General features: G+C 40.5%; 1 protein-coding gene across 1 annotated transcript in view; it reads left to right on the forward strand.

Annotated features, from left to right (window-relative positions):
- The window catches only part of LOC145977862 (uncharacterized), a 347706-nt gene that overhangs the window by 138609 nt on the left and 188506 nt on the right, over positions 1–20591 (forward strand). Inside the window, exon 2 of the mRNA XM_083110187.1 lies at positions 20280–20349. The gene's annotated coding sequence lies outside the window, so the exon portion shown is untranslated. The remainder of the gene's footprint in view (positions 1–20279; positions 20350–20591) is intronic.

Consider the following 20591-nt stretch of genomic DNA (forward strand, 5'->3'; position numbering starts at 1 on the left):
ACAGCTGTGTGGCTGATTGTTGGGATGAGGTGAGTTCAATATAAAAGGGTGGACCAAAAATTGCAATACATAGGGAAAATGAATATGTTGTGATATTAAACAATGTATTCATATAATATGCTCTACGTGGTTAGCATTGGTTTGCAATACGATACTCCCACTCTTGATGAACACGCATTAGGAAATAACACGTTAATAAATAAATAAATATGGAACCTTAAGAAAAAAAATTATTTCCCTATGTATTGCAAATTTTGATCCACCTTGTATATATATACAGGGTGTCCATAAAGTCTCACCCCACCCTGGGTATTGTGAGAACGGCTGTAAATAGGAAGAAATGGCGAAACACGTATTCCATAATGTTCATGGGGAAAGATTTTGAGGCCAACCATTCCCTACCCGGGCCCCCGATAAGGCTGGGGTCGACTCAATTTTTTCAAATAGCAAGTGGGGTCGAAGAATATGTAGTTTGAAAGGTCTTATCGTAACAACAATAATACAGCAAATCCTGGGTCTCTACGTAGCTCCAATTGACAATGGCGTGAAATCAAATGTGGAACATGACCAGCATTGGACAGGACTCCAACTCCTACAGTAGTAATCCTAGACAACAGTGGGAGCTGGAAAAATGTTCCTACACTGTAGCATGATTCGGAGATATCCTAGCGGTGTCTACAAATAAGTACACCCCCTCCCGTACACAAAACCGCATATCATCGCGCCCCCTGAGATTGCTACCAGGAGGACACGGACCGACATGCACAATCGCAACTCAAGGCAAATGGTGAAGGAGGCACGTAGTTACATGTACAATGTCAACTGAAGGCAAATGGGGGCGGGGTTACAAGATGTTGCAACACGTACACCACTAAAAGTCAAATTGAGCTTACCTACGATTTACAGAAGATGTTCGAAATGAGCCCCATTCACTTCTTGGCAGTAGAACAGACGAGTATAAAATGCACGTCGCACTTTGCTGAACGTGTCTGCTGAAATGTCTCTACAGGCTGCTATTATTATTTCTTGCAGATCAGCAAGACTACTAGGTTCTGTTTTGTACACAACAGATTTAAGGTGTTCCCAAAGGATAAAATCGTTCGGAGACAAATCAGGCGATCTCGCAGGCCATTCGATGGTACCACGACGGCCTATCCACCTATTGTGATAATGTTCGTTCAAGTACTCACGTACGTCCCGGCTATAGTGTGCAATACATCCATCTTGCTAAAAAAAACTATATTGTCCGCATCAAATTCAGACACACCGTTGACATGAACTGAGTTTTCTACAAGGTCCGTTCCCAAGGGATCCACTGTGTCACGTAGAATTTGCAGGTACAGATTACCGTTTAAATTGCCATTAAGAAATAGGGGTCCAATTATGTGGTTTCTTAAAATACCTGCCCACACATTAACCTTCTCAGGTCTTTGCGTATGGCCTTCCCTCACAACATGGGGATTAACATCTGCCCATACTCGAACACTGTGTTTATTATCACAGCCATTTAGGAAAAATAAACTTTCGTCACTGAAACAGATGTTGTGTAAGAAGTTCTCGTTGTTAGCAATCCTGTCGCACATAATTTCGCAAAACTCAATTCGTCTGTCGAAATCATCATCTCCTAGCTCTTGCTTTATCTGCATTTTTGTAAGGATGAAATTTGTGTAATTTTAACATCTTACTGATAGAACTCCGTGGAATGTTACTTGCTTCTTCTATTTGTCTGAGAGACGTTTCAGGGTTTACAGTCACGCGTCCTATAACTTCCAACACTGTTGCCTCATCGATGTGAGGGCGTCCTGGACGTCGCCTGTCATTGACGCTTTGCGTTTTTCGGAATTTTTTAACAAGGTCGGAAACATTTTTATGGTCAATACTAGGGCGTTGGGGATACAATTCGTTAAATCGTCTAGCAGTGGCACGGAAGTTTCTGCCACATTCACCGAAAAGAAAGATACTTTCCACTTTGTCTGCGCCAGAACGCACCCTTCCGGCACCATTCATTTTTCTCGTTGTTGCAAATACTTTAACCACCAATACACACACAAAAACAAAACCACGGTAACGTAAGATACAGGAAACAACTTAGTAGAACACAGTGTGTACGACACTACAACTCTTCTACGGTATTTCAAAGTTACTTCGAACTTTTGCGGTCCGGTATGTTTGCTTACGAGAACACAAGCAGAATGGTCCTGTTGAATCTTCATCGCTATAGTAACACTGATTACTTGGTCTGGTTCGATACTCCGTCTGCATTCTCCTTCAAACAAGTGAATGGGGCTCATTTCGAACATCTTCTGTAAATAGTAGGTAAGCTCAATTTGACTTTTAGTGGTGTACGTGTTGCAACATCTTGTAACCCCGGCCCCATTTGCCTTCAGTTGACATTGTACATGTAACTACGTGCCTCCTTCACCATTTGCCTTGAGTTGCGATTGTGCATGTCGGTCCGTGTCCTCCTGGTAGCAATCTCAGGGGGCGCGATGATATGCGGTTTTGTGTACGGAAGCTTGTCATCTCTTGGGGGGGGGGGGGGGGCGGGGGGTACGTATTTGTAGACACTGATGGGATATCTCCGAATCATGCTACAGTGTAGGAATATTTTTCCAGCTCCCACTGTTGTCTAGGATTACTACTGTAGGAGTTGGAGTCCTGTCCAATGCTGGTCATGTTCCACATTTGATTTCACGCCATTGTCAATTGGAGCTACGTAGAGAACCTGGATTTGCTGTATTATTGTTGTTATGATAAGACCTTTCAAACGACATATTCTTCGACCCCCTTGCTATTTAAAAAAAATGAGTCGACCCCGGCCTACCCCCTTTGTGGGGGGCCGGGTAGGGAATGGTTGGCCTCAAAACGTTTCCCCCTGAACATCATGGAATACGTGTTTCGCCATTTCTTCCTATTTACATCCGTTCTCACAATACCCTGGGTGGGGTGAGACTTTGTGGACACCCTGTATATATATGACAGAGGGAGAGAGGGGCGGATAGAACACATTTTCGGATCTGGCCCCTCCCTCAAAAAAATCCTGGGTACGGGCCTGCTGTACTGTATAGTGTATTTAGGCCTATGCCCTTGAATGGAGTTTCAATGCACTTTCTACTGTTCTTTTAGGTTATTTAAGTTAATCTGGAATTTCGTTTAACCGGTCAATTTATCCCCCCATTAGTCCGGATTAACGAGGTTTTACTGTACTTGAAATTTTATCTAAATGACAATTTTAGATTGTTCACTCAAAAGATAGATAAACATACATTTAATTTAATTTAATAAATTAAGATTCAGGGTAGTTTTAACATGGAATATACAGGGTGTCCCACGAACGGCGGAACTGGGAATTAAGAGTGGCGTTACTTTGTAACCGAAACCTGTACATACATAAGTCATACACCAAATGTTAGCCCTGTCCAAGTAGATATTTTTAAACATAGAAACAACAAACGGGGTGCAGTGTTGTTCATGATGTGTTACCAAATGTAAGTGAAAGTGTAAATTTATTTTTCCACAAAGCATGGAAAATTGCATGTCAAACATTCGTACGGAAATTTGGACGTCAATTTCCACCTTGGGTAGGTGGACTATTTCGCCATCTATAGTTCAGAGAAGAAAACCGACCGTTTTCGCGTATAGCCAATCCTGAAATGCCTCGTAAAGGCGTACCGATCCCAATGGCAGGAGTAGGTAAGTAACACTTTTTTCACCATAATTTTTTTTTTTGTTTCCAGTACAGGGTGTCCCAAAGGTCCCTTAACAGCGTCCTAGAGACGTGTAGTGCAGAGATTGACATGATTTGAGTATATAGTAATACTGTAGGGGTAGGGGGAACATGATTGCTGTGGGTGACCATGGCGGCGGCCATCTTGGTATCCGCCATATTGGATGGAGGTCATTTTTTTTTTAAATGGGAAGGTATATGTGTGGCACATAATTTTAGGCTAGAATTGCACCAGAAACAAGAATATGAAGTCAGTTTTCAGATATCTTTAATCTGTGAAAAGTTATTGATGCAATGTTGAATAAATGATGACGTATGATAAAGTATGGAAATTGTGATACCTGATATCATATCTCTTTTGTTGCAATTGTAAGTGACAAAGAACATGATGTTATCCAATGAGGAACGAATTGAGATCATCCTCATTTCCGCCGATAGGAGTTCACGGGACATTGCCAATGACTTCAATCAAAGACATCCGCTTAGGCCGCCAGTGTCGCATTTTAGTGTGGCCAATGTGATCAAGCGGTTTAAAGAAACGGGTGCAGTGCACGATAGACGTCGATCGGGAAGACCAAAAACAGCCACGGATGAAGAAACAACAATGGCATTTCTGGCATCATTCGTGAAAAAAGTATTCGACGACTATCCGCCCAATGTGGTGTTAGCAAGAGTTCGATTAGCAGGATTATGCCAGAACACAAGTGGCATCCCTACAAGATGCAAACGCAACAACATCTCAGTGAAGATGATCTTCATAGGAGAGTGGAATTTTGTGAGTGTGTCGTGCAACTTGAACGTGACCCTGACTTCTGGCGAAACATTCTGCATAGCGATGAGGCATTTTTTTATACCAATGGTGAGGTCAACCGTCAAAACTTGCGGTATTGGTCCTCTGAGAACCCGCACTGGGTAAACCCGGGGAACGTGGTTGGGCCAGCAAAAGTTATGGTGTGGTGTGGAATTTGGAATACCCAAATCATAGGTCCATTTTTCATTGAAGGGACATTGAATGCAGAGACCTACCTGCAGTTGCTACGCGATCTTGTCTTACCTTCAGTGTGTATGCCGGATGGGTCTTTCCCAGAATTTTTTCAACATGATGGTGCACCACCTCATTATGGGAACATTGTTCGGCTGTACCTTGATGTCCAATTTCCTGGGAGGTGGATTGGCAGACGCGGACCAAGAGAGTGGCCAGCCAGGTCCCCAGAGCTTACTCCTCTTGATTTTTAATTGTGGGGCCATCTTAAGGCCAATGCAGTTCCAATACGTGATATGCGTCACCTTCGTCAACGAATCATTGAGGCCTGTGCCGCTGTCACTCCCGAAACTCTTTTGAATGTTCGCGTGCATGGGAGACTTGCTTACGGATGTGTTTACGGGAGCATGGCGAGCACATTGAGCACATTTTGTAGCGCAATAAGTTTTCACAGATTAAGGATATCTGAAAACTGACTTCATATTCTTGTTTCTGGTGCAATTCTAGCCTAAAATTATTGTCCACACATATACCTTCCCATTCAAAAAAAATGACCTCCATCCAATATGGCGTATACCAAGATGGCCGCCGCCATGGTCACCCACAGCAATCATGTTCCCCCTACCCCTACAGTATTACTATATACTCAAATCATGTCAATCTCTGCACTACACGTCTCTAGGGCTGCTGTTAAGGGACTTTTGGGACACTCTGTATTTCCATGTCATAGACCATCACTAAACACACCTTTTGTTGCCTTCAAACATCAACAGTGTTGCCACTGTACCTCATCATTTTTTTAAAACACCCATTTGGACCGGTACGCCTTTACGAGGCATTTTAGGATTGGCTATACGCGAAAGCGATCGGTTTTCTTCTCTGAACTATAGATGGCGAAATAGTCCACCTACCCAAGGTGGAAATTGAGCGTCCAAATTTCCTTACGAATGTTTGACATGCAATTTTCCATGCTTTGTGGAAAAATAAATTTACACTTTCACTTACATTTGGCAACACTGCATGAACAACACTGCACCCCGTTTGTTGTTTCTATGTTTAAAAATATCTACTTGGACAGGGCTAACATTTGGTGTATGACTTATGTATGTACAGGTTTCGGTTACAAAGTAACGCCACTCTTAATTCCCAGTTTCGCCGTTCGTGGGACACCCTGTATGTACCTAATCTGTGTCAGTGGCGGCGATTATGGGTGGGTAGTTGCCCCACCTTTTGCCGCTATTGCCCCCACACTATGTTATACCTTATCTACCAAGCCGAAGTAAACTGTCCTTGCCCCCTCCCAGGTTTGTCAACTTGCCCCCCCCCCCCCCTAGTTTTTGGACCCAATCACCGCCACTGATCTGTGTGTATGTTGTTTGTTACTATTAGATTCCAGTGAAACACCTCCTGTATTTTTAATTGATTGATTGAGTTGGCGTTTCTAAGTCTACTTTATGCATAGTAAGGCTAATCGGTACTGAACCTACAGTTTAAAGTGGGATATGAATCTCTATGTGCCTCCACCGGGTATCGAACCCGGGACCCCTTGATTACAAGGCGGCGACGCTACCACTGCGCCATCGGGGCCGTATTTTTAAGAACAGGCCCTCGGTACACATATATGTTCAGGTGGAAAATCCTTTTCTTTCCCTATTTGGGAACCAATTTAAAAATGTAGATGCAGGGAGAGAAGATCCAGGGGGGCGTATTCCCCGCGCTTTTCAATTTTGCTCTGCAATTAAGCAAATGCTGAACGACCGAAGTTGGTGACAGTTTGTTATTCACTCGCCTGCAGTAAAATAAAAGCAGCAATTTAATATGTAAGAAAAAAACGAGGTAGTAAGTCCACAGCTAATTACTTTGAAACGGAAACAATTGTGACGCAATTCACGGGACGCAGGACTGGTGTTTGCTCTGTCGCCATAATTGCAGGAAGAAACATTAAAGCAGTCCGCTTCTGAAAGCGCTAGTCATGCATGTCGCCTGCGTGGCAACTTTCTCGTCGACAGTTTTCTTTGTTCCAGAAGAGGAAAGGAAAATGAAAATTAACAATGTGCAGCATGAGAGTGGCAAGAAAGTTCTGTAAGGTCACGTCGTTTACATAAAATGTATTTAGTAATAACAATAACAATCTTAAAAGAAATAGTTTATTAGTTTATAATGATTGCGGTATTATTTTCATTCCTTGGAAGAACTTAATCGATGCAGCAGGCAACAAATATCTGGCACAATTGCTTTTATTTACTTTTCATCGGATTTCAAACCGTAAATGCTCTAAAACTACATAACCCAAGGATGCACCATGAGTCATCCATAGTTTCCTTTAGTTTATATCAAGTGGCGCATGGAATCATCAGTTCACAATTTGTACAACGTATGATCTGATGAAAGAAATAAATCTAAGGATGAAGAATATGTAATACGAGGGGAGTTCAACAATTATTGTCCCTAACATAGAAGGAATGATCTGAAACAACTGAATTTTTTTACGTGTCATGTATAACTCCTTGAATGATTACACACAAAATTTCAGCCATGTAAGGTCTACAATTTTAATGTTATGTTATGTTTTTGAGAACAAGGTGAGCCCTGACTGAGAAAATGGAAAAATCGGAATTGAGGGCCGTCATTAAGTACTGATTCAGCCTTTGGAACAAGTGAAAGTCACTCGGGGCAAGATCTGGAGAGTTGGGAGGGTGCTCGATTAGTTCAAATCCAGCAGCAGTAACAGCGGCGGGTGTAAGATTACTTCTGTGGGCTGGAGCATTATCCTTGCATCAGCAGCATTTTCCTGTGACAAATCCCTCTGCGTTTCTCCTTGATTGCATACCTCTCTTTTGGAATCAATTGCAAATAATAGTCACCTGTGATCGTCTTTTGGCGTTGGAGGTAGTCAATTAACAATACTCCCTTGCCAGCTTGCCAGCTGATGGCATTGTCTTGAATTTGTTGGGGGGGGGCGAAGAATCATGGTGCCGCCACTGCATGCTCTGTTGTTTCGATTCAGGGCCATAATGGTGTACCCAGTTTTCATCTACGGTCACACATCTACCAAGAAAGTTACCCGGATTTCTCTTAAACAGGCCAAATTTGTCTGAACAGCGGTACTTAATCATGGCTCTCACTTTCGATTTTTCCATTTGCTCAGTAAGGGCTCACCTTGTCCTCAAAAACATAACATAACATTAACATTGTAGACCTTACATGGCTGAAATTTTGTGTGTAATCATTCAAAGAGTTATGCATGACACATAAAAAAATTCAGTTGTTTCGGATCATTTCTTCTATGTTAGGGACAATAATTGTTGAACTCCCCTCGTATATGGATTGTTCTATATTTTTTTGTTGATTCGTAAGTTATTATTTCACGGGGTTGGTTTTAATTTGGAACGTGTTTCTTACGTATTTTTATATGTTTAGTAAAGTAAAGCAAATCAACCAATCAATCAAATCAATCAATACAAAATCAATACATCAATATATCAATACATCTATTTCATCCTACGCTTGAAGTGAAAAAAGTTAGTTGGGGAGAGGGGGTGGTTGAACATGGTGATAATGATTGAGCTCTGCGAAAATGTTGTTAACTGGGGGGTTAACTCCACATAGAGGCCTAGGGAAGGGCAATTTGGGCACCCGTCCTGGGCTCCGCGCTTCTGGGGGTCCCTCACCAGATAAAAATAATTAATTATGCTCGCCAAGTTTGGTTCGAATTCCAGCCTGTTCATGGATGTATGTGAGTGTTTATTCATGAGTTTCATCATATCATCACTCATACCCATCTTTGCAAATTAGCCAAAAGTGGCACAAAAAGCGAAGTAACAAAATGCAAATCAATCAATCAATCAATTGTGAGTGTACTTTCATCAATTTCATCATATCATCACTCATTTTCATCGCGATTAGCCAAAAGTGCCAGAAAAACGACGTAACATGCGACGACAAAACATTCGCACGAGTATATTTCTTTCAGCGTTTGCTGGCCCACCATATACTAGACAATATGAAATAAAATATGAATGAATAAAAAGGAAACTGAAAAACGCTATGAGACTTGTAAAAGGAGCTTAGATCAAAACACTCCTCCCCTGCACAGCAACAGCAGCTTCTCCTAGCAATAATGTGAAAAGGATTGGTAACACAAATCGGCTCACATGGTTCATTCTGATACACATGAGTCATATAGTGGACGCATGGGAGGAAACCTTCATTAAGAATGCTTGAATAAGGCGTTCCCCTCGGTGACTATCAATGAGATCCTCAGTGACGTACAATTCGTGGAGTCACAAGTACGTTGCGAGTTCATCATATCGCAGATCGGAAGCACTCCAATTCAGTGCACGTCGATGGCACTCGGCTTGCATTTCAATCCGCAGCCGAGTCACAAGTGGCTTACTCAGTCCGGAGGGTTCCTCTGTCACGTGGGCGAGTGATTCGGTTGCACTGGTTCTCACACAATGTTTTCCTGTTCGTTGACTCTTCCCAGAGCCAGATTTAAAACGTTGCCATACCCTTACGCCAGTGTAAAAAAAATACGCCCCTGCCTGTTTTCTGCAATATTGTTGATAATCTTACAGTTTAGTTACAGTCTACGTTCGAGCCCCGACCTCTGCATGGGTGTTCATTGTGAGTGTCCTTTCATCAATTTGAGGTAATCATCATCATTCATCCTCATCGTTGCGATTAGCCCAAAGTGACAGAAAATACAAAAATTGAAGCAGCATATATCCCAGACCTCTGTATCAATTGGTTAGTTAAAGTATCCAGTTAACAAAAATTACCTGAGAGAGTGCAAATGAAGGTTGAATTTGAACTGCGTTCTTCATATTGTCACCTTAATTTTTATCTGTTGAGGACGTTTATTTTAATTTATGCCCCGCAATAAAATTCAAGTTCGCATTTTCTTTCTTGCTTGCAGAGCCAATATAAATCCTCACCAAATATGTTTGGTTTATTTTACGTTGCTTTTCTGCCACTTTTGGCTAATTGCAAAGATGAGGATGTAAGATGATATGATGACATTGATGAAGGGATACTCACAATGAACACCCATGACCAGGTCGGGATTCGAACCCGGGACCCTTGGCCTTGAGGACTCCTGTTTTTCTTCAGTGTCAGATACAATTTTATGGCCACCGAGTTTTCAGTGCGTAGTATCTGTGTATAGGGCTCCCGCGTATCCAAGTGGTATGCGCTCTCGCTTTGGTGCGAGCGGTCCCGGGTTCGAATCCCGGAGGGTGCCGCCAAAATTTCGGCGTTGACTCAGCATCGTGAGGACAATTGAGAAGCTACTCCGATCACGAAAGCCAGAAAAACAGCGGCGATTGGATCCGATGCGCTGACCACGCGTCACCCAATGAAAAGCCGCTCTGGCAACCCCTGTCCCCTCGAGGGCTGTTGCGCCACGGAGTATGTGTATACTGTGGTCTATCCATGAGAAAAGATTTTATCAATGTATATGTGTTTCCTCTAATGCCAAGATTGTACAGTTTTTACGTGAGAATAGAGTGGTTTAAACAGTCAAGGGCTTTGGAGAGATCCAGGAAAATAACACAAGGTACCTTAGTATCAGTGGCGTATACTGGATTAGAAACCTGGGCTATCGCACCATAGTGTTCGAATGGACAAAAATTTGCTGGTGGGGATGCTTTTTATTTAGCTTATTTGGGGGGGGGGTTGAAGTGATTTGACATTGTGATTAAAATATATACCTCATAAATAAAATATGGAAATTGTACGCTATGTCAGTAAGGAAATAATTTCATCCTATATACGAGAATAAATATAAAAAATCTACCTACCTATTTTCACGATTTGAAGTTCGGGGCCACCTCGTTGGCGCAGTGGGGGTCCCGGGTTCTATACATGGTGGATCTGATACCACTTTAACTGTAGGTCCAATCCCCATTAGCTTATCTGTACATAAAGTGGACACAGAAGAAAAATCCACAACGATTTGGAGCATATCGTCATACGTAAGCCGAATAGACAGCTTGTTAATTATGTCCCTTATTTCAGTTCACTTCACAACACAGCACGTATTATTCACAAAAATACAATCCACTCACTACTGTATTCACACGCTGCCTCTAAATAAATTCCACGAACCAAGGAACTCTTAAAGACCACTGGACGCGATCTAGATTCTAGATTAGACCTGGTTTTTTTCATTTCAGTAATTTTTAGATGCTCTCATAAACCATTCCCGGTCAGCCAACAATTTTCTCTTCCCTACTCTAAAAATCTAGTTGTTTGAAGGTCAACGACCTCTTTTTCAACTCGTGTGCAAGCATTCAATGATGTTCTTCATATGCCACACTTTCCCCCTTGCCTGCGATGTTTTGGCTTCAAAATTCCCCGTTCCTGGGAAAATTGATTTGCAACATTGACCCAGACTGTTGAGGTAGTTCAGAGGGAATTTTCCCGCCATAAGCAACCCTGTTTCCTCTCCTGTAACAGTTTGGCTCCACAATTCCCCGCTCCTGGGGAAATTACGTGCTGGCAAAAAATGATTTGCAACATTGACCGGGTGATCCTTGAGATAGCTTTGTCACGTTCGCCCGCCACCCCGTCGAGTTGCCGGCCAGCCGCCTCGCGAATTCAAATAAAGCTGGCAATGTTTCCAACTCATAAGGAATAAGGTTCCTATTCTTATTGAAATCAATTTTAAGCACATTTCTGATAGATGTTTTTTCTGTATTTTGGTCACTGAGTTTGGGCTTCGCAGATAGCCTAGGTAGCCCTGAATATACGCCTCTGCTCAGTATATTCTAAAACATCCATAATTATCTCCATAAATTGTGAAGTAGCTGTACTTATCGATTTACCATTTTTAAATCCATGTTGGAGCTGACTTATTATGTTATATTTGGCACAGAAATTAGCCTATATATTTTATTACAAATGATGTGCCCGTGACTATAGGTTAGATTACTATTCTTATATATAAAATTTTTCTTTGTATTTTTTATTTCTCTGTAATTTTTATATTTCTCTTTCTTTCTTTTTTTTTCAATATTTTAATTATTTTATTTTTTTGTAAACATGGTCAAGTGGAAGAAAAGGCTCCACAGCCTTAACTTCGCCATGTAAAAGAAGACGAAATAAATAAATAAATAAATAAATAAATTTTCTGGAGCAATTTAGTGATAGATGATGTGATGGTTATCGGTCTGTAGTTTTTTTTTTTTTTTTTTTTATTTTTGGTCTCCAGTCCATTTTTGAGTATTGGTTTGATTATACTTTTCTTCAATACTTTTGGGAAAAATCCACTTTTTATTGAGAAGTTTATTGCGTATTGTAATGGTATTATAATGTACTGTGAACATTTTTTAAATAGATAATTTGACCAACCGTCTGCACATGCTGATTTATTATTATTAAATTTATTTATGGTTATTTCATCTAAAAGAATGGATTTCATACAGTATTTGATTTAATTTCAGTTGTATGGGCACTTTTGGGGTCAATAGGACAGTTTACATATACGTTTGTGAATACGTACCTATTAAATTTATCAGAAATTTGTTTGGTGTTGGTTATTTCTATTCGAAATAGTTTGTTACTTGCCTCATCCTTTGTGCCACAGTCGCAGTTGTTTCATACGAAATTTTATTTGATATCAGTCCCGAGTCTGAGTTGCCAGGGGAGGCGAATCGTTGCTCACGCGAGAAGCCACGGCGTCGCCACTGCGCAGGAGAAGTTTCAATGAAACTCACAGCTACGTGGATAAACACGAGTGAATGGCTGTTAGCCTGGTGGCTTTTCATTGCTTTTCCACAGCACAAAGCGAGCGCAAGGGGAACGTTGCTTAGATACGGTCGTTAGTCTCTTCTAGACAGCGGCGGAACTACCTTGCCAAGGAGTCCCACAGAGAGAGACATTAAATTTTCGTTTTGGAACGCCTCAACAGGCAGTATCAAGTATGTAATCGCGTTGAATGCAATCAGAACCTCAGCTTTAGTCAATAACTAAAATTCCTGTGGATTTGACTTGGATCTGGAATTCTTTCATTTATGTGCGAATTAAGCTTTTTGCCGATTTTTTTTATGCCCAATCAGTGGAGTATTTGTGATGTAGCTTTCTTTGGGTATGCAAATTTGTATGTACGAGGGACGTTCCAAAAGTAAGTTTCGTCATTTTTTTCACAGGGAAGCTTTATTACAAACAGAAGAATGCAATGTCATAACAAAGTGCAATCTTTTGGTTATTTTTCCACATAGTCGCCACCGACATTGATACATTTGTTGTACAGGGAAATCAATTTCAAGAAATCCTCCTACTAAAAATCGGTGCCCAGTGATTTAAGGAAGTTCTTCACAGCTTGTTCGTTGCTTCCGAAGTGACGTCCCGATAGTGCTGACTTCAACTCAGGAAAAAGGTGGAAGTCTGATGGGTAAGATCGGGGTTGTAGCCCGGGTGATTCAATCTCTCCCATTCCAGACGACGAATGTGTTCAGCAGTGACCCTTGCTGTGTGGGGTCTTGCATTGTCGTCCAAGGACAAAATCCCTCGACTAAAGAGCCCTGGTCTCTTGCGTCGAATGGCACACTTCAGTTTGCTTAGTGTGTGGCAATAGCGTGCCGAACTTCCATTTTTGACCACGTTTCCAGCACACGTCTTTCTGTCATACTGCTTTGCACTCGAATGATCTCAGGCACGTCGGTCTGCTGCTTATCTGTATTCTTCGACACTCTGCGCATGCGCCATCGCTCCTCTGCTGTCGCTCCTCCTGTCGTGAATTCAGGAAAGATTGTCATTTGTTATGGCAATGTGTTTTCTCACTTTGTAATACAGCTTCCCTGTGAAAAGGAATGACGAAACTTACTTTCGGAATGTCCCTCGTATGTTACCAGTCAGTAAGCTAAACTATTGCCTTGTGGTTCTAAGTACCTTTGAACATTGGTTCTAACCTAGGTCATTAAATATTATGATAACATTTGCATGTATTTTAGAAACAGTATATTTACATTCTAAAGCTATGTATACATTCGATGATTATCGCCCACTTCACGCCGATTCTGATCGTCGCCAAATCATCCGGCCACAACCCACAACGACTACGATCGTGCGGTAGAATCGACCTATTGTGCGCGTCCACGTCAGTGGCGGCTCGTGGTCTGGCTCTATGGGTGTGCACTTCAGTCTATCGCCCAGAAGTGTTATACCACCCTTGTGAAATACTCACACCCGTTTTTGCGTACATAATGAAGCTTAATATATTGGCAACCCAAGTTTTGATCACCTTTCACTGAAAATGGGGCTATACGTATTTCATGATATTTTTAACACGAATTTTTTTACAAATTTCAAATATTTCGGAAATTATCCAGCCAATCACGAGAAGAGGGATGTTACTGTAAAATTGGTAAACGCTGTAAGTGCCACAATAATTCAAACACCGTTTTCCACGTTAAACTGTGAAATGTGCCATGCTTTATAATGTGGTAAACGTGAAAAGTGGCTGGTAGCCCTCTAAGAAGTTCAAAGGGCGTGTAAAAAGGCACTAGTGTGAACGTTCGTACGGGCTGATGTGCTCAACGATGCGATTTCCCAACACTTTCGCTTTTGGCACTTACAACGTTTACCACTTTTAGTCCTCAATTCAGCAAAATCACTCAAAACATAAAAATTCCGATCTACAATATCAATACTATTGTCGATTTGCAAAATATTTCGTAAAAACTTTCTCCGGCTCTGCTGACATGAATGAACAAGGAGAATAATAACATTGGCGTACACCAAAGAAGCCGATCCAACTACTACTTGTAATCTACCTAGCTGTTGTTTATTTCTCATGGCAGACTGATCAAACCAAGCAAATCAAGCGAAATCAAGATAATAATAAATGTTAAAGCTAATAACAGTACTCACTAATTTCACACTGCCCTGCTTCCTAATCGTACTTCAGAATTTTCCTTGTCTTCCGCCGTATCCATATATTACTGCAATTGCTACAGACTTTGTAGCTAACTTCCCTCCAAAAATTCAATAACGTTAAGTCTGCTTTCGCTATGTACAGTTTCCCTATTCATCATGAAATCTAACACTTTGCACTGAAACAGGAACGACCCTTTGACAGCGTTAAATAATTTTGTAACGCAGTAACAGCCACACAATGCAAAACAGCTGACTATTTGATGCACGTTCCCTCCCCACGGGTTGATAATTCGGCTACTGCGCCACAGAGGCCGTTTATTTTGACCAAGATGCACGAAGCTAAGGCATGCTTAAAACACCCGTTTTGGTTTCAGTTGCCCTACCCCCTTCTCCTCCTTTTCTTCCCCTGTTATGCTCGGGACAATATACCATCGAAACTTCCCATTCATAAATAAAATCCCTCAATTTGTGATGATGTATGGGTTGCATCGACTGCGTCACACCATCTCAAATGGAATGGGTTTGCTACACTACATTCGCTCGGACACAGATCGCTGCGTTCACAGCCTTCATAAATGATGCAACCTCCCCTCACACGGCGCTCAAGCCAAAACACCCAATCAGCGTCCTTTACGCGACTGCTCCAACAGCGTCATAGCGAGCGAAACTACCATTGTGTTCCAGCCCTGATCGCGGCCTGGTCTACGCGGGTTGATATCACGGATCGCAGACTTCTCCACCATCTCTCTTGGTGGAGCGGCGTGGGAACACTTGATGTTTCGAAGGAGATAGAGTTCAATAAATAATAATAAGGATTTACATTATAAATTTATTTGGGTGTGCAGGTGCGAATGTGCGAATAGGCAGAAGCCGCTTCTGGTCCACATAGCAAACCGTTTTGACCGACACAGATTTCAAACTCCGCTGGTGATACGTATCGGGATAAACGATGGATCTGCTAACTACTGGTGCTGTTACGGCTGCGTTCATTGTTATATGCCAAAAATTAAAAAAAAAAAACAAGGAAAAGAAAAGAAAGAAAACACAGCGTTCAGTTTGTTGGCCGAACTCTTGCTAAACGATGGAAGTTCGTTCAAAAACTTTGTGGGAATGTTGAAATCTGATTTTGAGGAGTTACTTAGTTTGGTAGCTGCCAAATTACCAAACATGCTTCAATGTTTAATTTCTTTAATTGTTTTGTTTGTTATATTTATTATGAAAAACCCGGTTTCGTATTGTTTGTTCCTCGAAGATAACAAGGAGTGTACTTAACCTATCTTAGCAAATAGCATATAGCCAGCCAGCCTCGTACAAACTACCGCTCACAATGTATTTTCTGACTTTCTACGATAACATTTAACATGCTAAATAAAGATCTTGAGTACACTTAGTGTATAATATGTTATATAATTATATAACTATTAATAAAAATATAATTATGTCACTATTAATATATTTTTATTACGATAATTATGCGCCACCATGTAAACAAACCATACCACTGACTGAATCCAGAAATCACCGGCCGATGTTGACAAGCGCGCGTATATATTGGCAGATGTTTTCCATTCAGGATGGGTTTCTCGACGACGCCAATTCTTTTTGATGTTTTGCGGCTCAAACGTCGGCCGATTTTTGCCCCGCCTCCATCCGACATTGACATCGCCGGGCAACATCGTCGAACGACCTGCGTCGGCCGATTGTCTTCCAATGTATACATACCTTAAAGGTACGATTTCGACATTCGCACGAAGTTTTTGAACGAACTTTCATCGTTTAGCAAGAGTTCGACCAACAATTTGATAGCTATGTCTTCCCCGTTTTAAAACAGGTCTCTTTTCCACCAGCGGTTTTTTTTATTATATATATATATATATATATATTACAATGAACGCAGCTGAAACATCACCCACCAGCAGTTAGCAGATCCATCGTTTATTCCGATACGTACCACCAGCGGAATTTGAAATCTGCGTCGGTCAAAACGGTTTGATACGTGGACGTCCACAATCTGCCGATTCTACCGCACGATCGTAGTCGTTGTGGCCGGATGATTTGACGACGATATTTCATAGATATTAGGCGAGAGTATAAAAGTTTATGAAATGAAGAGAAATGTGTTTTGAGCTTAAGTCCATCCGGAAATGTGTAGTTATTGGAAAATATCCCAGTCGTTTTTACTCGTTTTAACATGGTTAGAATGGGATATTGTGATCCACTTTTGTCAACATCAGGGAAGGAACCTCCAGCACTAATAACCATAGGGTTCGTATCTTTGTAAGTGCCTTTGTTGTCAACCCAGCTCTACAGATTTCTGATGGAGGAGTACAGAGCGACAGAAATCCTTGGATAGGTCAGTGGCTGACAATGTATGTAAGTATTTGCTGGTGATAACTAGAAAGAAATCATAAAATACGCGCCAAGTTAACAGTGAACTGGACGTTACAAGTGTTGAATGGAAAATCTTGCCTCCACTACATTATGCGAATGTTAAAGATACGATTTTGAGATCTGATCAAAGAAGGGAAACGAACTTATGGAAAATACATAGCAAAATATTTTCTAAACAGTTTTCACTATTTTCGTTTCATCATTTACAATGGAAATGTGTTTTTCTTTCGTTCATATTTTCAGAAATCAAATTGGGTTATATATATATCTTGTATTTCTCTTTAAAATGTTATTTGAGGTAAATTTATAAATACAAAAAATAGAATTTTAAGGATTCAGTTCATCTAAAGTCTACCAACAAACATTTTGTTACGTTACCAAATATATTACAATACTATTATGTGGTTCGAGAATTATTAAGACTTTTAACTCGGAGTTATTCACATAAAGTATTATAGTGTGTTTTTGTACAAGTCCACTATTTTTATTTTTCAAAAAATAGATTTATTGATACTTATATTATGAAAGTTTACACTATTTGGAGCATTTCTGAAAAATCCTGAAGTTGAAAGGTGCCACCGTTCCGGAGATATCAAATCACAAATATCCAAGATGGCGGACTCTTTTCAAGATGGCGGCCATCAGCACGCAGATGTCGATTGGCTACTCGACTGAATATGTCTTAAGTGTACCAAGTCTCATGGTTTTATCGAAAAGTCAATGATTCCGGACTTAACCGCTGGACTGCGATAAAGATGCACATTTTTGGTGCTGTCCTCCATTTGGAGACACATTTTATGCCGCATCTTTCAGTAAAATACATCAAGATTGATATCGTTTTAAAGCTTATAAATTAGGCTACAACGTTTATTCGAAACAATTTTTTGTCATTTAATTTGTTCAAATGTTACAAAGCAAAAACGTCAAAAAGTACTAGAAAAGATTCACTTTTTGAAGATTAGTTTTTATAGTACGTAAAAACTACAGACTTAATCGAAAAATTAAACAGAATCTTTTTTGTGGCCCATTTAATGAGGATTAAGACTAAAAGAAGATTACCTATCTATGATGATTGGTTACGGAGATATAGGACAATAACTGATAGTCTGCGAAATTGATGTTTGGGGGAGAGCTGGGGGGGGGGGGGAGCGCCGCGAGGAAGGGCGGGGACTTTTGGGATTTGTCACTACTAGTAGTGTTCTAACAACTGACCAAAATTCAGCTTTTACGGAATTATTCTCAAGATGAAACCTTTGTTGACTGGGCTACACTCCCACTCAGCTATACTTCTTTATATTATTATCATCATTGCTATCCTTAAATTTAACTGACTCTCTATTGTGAGCAGATAAGTTCATTTGTAGTGAAGCTTTATCGATGACAGAGAAGGATCCTCACCGATGGCGTACTAGTAATGTCGTCACCTTATAAATAAGGGGGTACCAGGTTCGATAGCCGGTGCAGTACATAGTGGTTCGGATCTCACTTTAAATCCTGGTTCTACTCGGGATTAACTTTCCTGTGCATAAAATGATATTATGAAAGTTATTTACGCAGTACTTATTTATTTATGTATTGGGTAGGTGCATAAGTTCATAGCGTTTTATAACATAGGTTAACAGGAATACAAAAAATAATGAACACAAGTACACAGGTGGTAAGATGAAACATTGTTATTGTAGTCTAACAATACATAGCCACAACAACAATCGGTCAGTAATGTAGTCGCCTCCATTGTTAATGACCATCTGCCAATGTTGGGTTGGAGTTCGATGCCTCGCCTGTGGCATCAGTATATGGCATTAGCCCCGTACACAGCACAAATTGTTTTTGAGTTGAAGAAATCTGTTAGCCAAGTTTCAAGAGCAGCTTCATTAGGAAAGACTTCCTACTGTTGTACTTGATCCTCGGTTAAACTCGAAGTGCAGAATGTGCCGGAAATATTCAACTTTGTCCACTTGACACTCCATCTTGTTTTGTCTCAGAAATAGACAAAATGTGCTCAGAATTAGAATACACTGCATTTTCACGAACACAAAACTACAAACTAAGAATTAACAATGGAATAACGGACAAGGATCTCTTGGTAACGCAGTGTTGCCAATCCATAACAAAACGCTACGAACTTATGCACCGCCCTAATATGTAATTAGTTGTCAGTTGTCAAACATATTAAAATGTGCATATTTTGCCGCCCGTTTTGCTGTTTTAAAATCTGGTTACCTTACCTAATGATGAACTTATGTACTTTTCGATGCAGTTTCTATCAGTTACTGAAACGAAATCAATTGAGAAGATCAGACACGATAATTTCCAAGAAACCAAAATTCATGTCCAGGCCGACAGTCGAACCCAAAACTTTCGGTGGACGATCTATCAGCACCATAGCCGTAGCTACGGGGTGTGCCGGGTGTGCCTAGGCACACCCTAATGGGCTGCTTCATCAAAGAGAATTAAATACAGATATTTCAATAAGAGATAAAATAAGCGGCAGTTTATAAGAAGTTGAAAATGTCATTACTTGGTACAAACGTGTGAATTATCGCTGATGAAACGATGGTCTATAGATTTTCGATTTTTTGATGTCATTGGAGAAGGAAGATATTTACTGCATTCTACTCTGTACTGCACCGCCTTTCTTCTATACCTGCCACAAGCTGCACGTGTGAGAGAGAGAGAGCTTTCTCCAAGCTTACTTAAGTTAAAACTAAATTAAGAGCAACTCCGAAGCAGGATAGGTTGGAAGCCCTGATCTTGATATTTGTGGAACAGGAAAAAGCTTAGTCTATTGATGTAAATGAAGTTATTGGTGAGTTTAAGAACATTGTACCTTTTGACAGACGTCTCTTGTTATAGATGACGTGTATTTTGATGTATTTGTTTGTAACATTTATGAACATTGTGTGTGTGTGTGTAATTTCTATGCAATTTGATTTTTTTCTACTACATATATTCAGAAATTTTCAACACTGTAATTTAGTGAATTTATATTCCTTTACAAACATCAGTGAAGTTAAAGAGCCAAGTGATTGTGTTGCAAAATATGCTATTAAAAAGGTACAAGACCTCATTTTTTTTCATTGTGCACACCCAAATATAAAGTTCTAGCTACGCCTATGATCAGCACGGACGGCCACCGAGGTAGTATGCGTATACATGTTTTGTATAAGCGCACACACACACGGATACTCACCCCTACTCAACACGACACACACAAAAGTCAAAATATTTTTTTCCAAAACACACGTTAGAAATTATTGGCGAATGCCTTGTCATTACAATATTCTTTTCCTCTTGCAGGACGTGTGTGTGGTGATAGATGTTGTCGTCATAGAACTAGGTCAGACAGCTTGGACTAGTCACAAACCAGGTGAGTAATTTTTGCTCCAGTTACAGACAATGTTAGCACCAAGGGTGAGTATGCCCCCCTCCAGAATAAGACTGATTCACCCTGTCAAAATGTAATTGGTAAATTCCATGATAAAAAAATGAAATTATAATGATAATGATGAATATGATGGAAACCCTTACAAGATTCAAGTCTAGAATTTCTGGTTTCGGATCACAATCTATTAACGCTTTGATTATGCAGGTCTGAACCTAAGATTAAAC

The sequence above is a fragment of the Lepisma saccharinum genome, chromosome 23 (genome assembly GCF_977018435.1).
Source record: "Lepisma saccharinum chromosome 23, izLepSacc3.1, whole genome shotgun sequence".
NCBI lineage: Eukaryota > Metazoa > Arthropoda > Insecta > Zygentoma > Lepismatidae > Lepisma > Lepisma saccharinum.